General features: G+C 44.8%; 1 non-coding gene across 1 annotated transcript; it reads left to right on the top strand.

The window, feature by feature from the left end:
• The first annotated feature begins 718 nt into the window (after window positions 1–718).
• LOC127491504 (U6 spliceosomal RNA) lies at window positions 719–823 on the top strand. The gene has a single exon (XR_007920224.1). It is a non-coding gene; the product is annotated as a U6 spliceosomal RNA (small nuclear RNA).
• Window positions 824–1,073: the final 250 nt, after the last annotated feature.

Here is a 1,073-nt window from a genome sequence, read left to right as displayed (position 1 = left end):
CTCGGGCTGAAAATAATTGGGGGAAAAATACCACCTGTGCTAAACATGAACAGACTTTTTTTTTCCTTTTCATTATTCCTTAAACAACACAGTAAACAACTATTTACATAGCATTCACATTGCATGGGGTATTGTAAGTAATGTGGAAATAATTTAAAATATACAAAAGGATGGGCATAGTTTAATATAAAAATACTATGGGGGCCAGTGCTGTGGCATAGTGGGTGAAACCACTGCCTGCAGTGCCAGCATCCCATACGGCACTGGTTCGAGTCCCGGCTGCTCCACTTCTGATCCAGCTCTCTGCTGTAGGCTGGGAAGGCAATAGAAGATGGCTCAAGTCCTTGGGCTCCTGCACCCGCGTGGGAGACCTGGAGGAAGCTCCTGTCTTCTGGCTTCAGATCGGCACAGCTCCGGCCGTTGTGGCTGGGAATGAACCAGCTGATGGAAGGCCTCTCGCTCTCTCTCTGCCTCTGCTTCTCTCTGGAACTCTGCCTTTCAAATAAATAAATAAATCTTTTTTAAAAATTTTAAAAGACTATCAGCTCTTGACTCCTGACTGAGTTTCCACCCTGCTAGCCACCCCACAAATTTGAAACTTGCCAGTTCCCACAATTGCATGAGCATTCCTTAATATACATAAAAATATGTATGTATATCATCTATCATCTTTGTATGCATAAAATATATAAAGATGATATATAAAGAGATGCATAGTGTTCGCTTCGGCAGTACATGTACTAAGATTGGAACGATACAGAGAAGATTAGCATGGCCCCCGCACAAAGATGACATGCAAATTCGTGAAGAATTCCATAGTTTAAAAAAAGAGATGCATAGAGGATATATATATATATTTTTTTTTTGATAGGCAGAGTTAGACAGTGAGAGAGAGAGAGAGAGAAAGGTCTTCCTTCCATTGGTTCACCCCTGCAAATGGCCGCTACAGCCGGCGTGCTGCGCTGATCCAAAGCCAGGGGCCAGGTGCTTCCTCTTGGTCTCCCACGTGGGTGCAGGGCCCAAGGACCTGGGCCATCCTCCACTGCCTTCCTGGGCCACAGCAGAGAGCTGGA

This window comes from Oryctolagus cuniculus, chromosome 19 (assembly GCF_964237555.1).
Source record: "Oryctolagus cuniculus chromosome 19, mOryCun1.1, whole genome shotgun sequence".
Taxonomy (NCBI): Eukaryota; Metazoa; Chordata; class Mammalia; order Lagomorpha; family Leporidae; genus Oryctolagus; species Oryctolagus cuniculus.
This window is presented reverse-complemented; position numbering and strand designations above follow the sequence as displayed.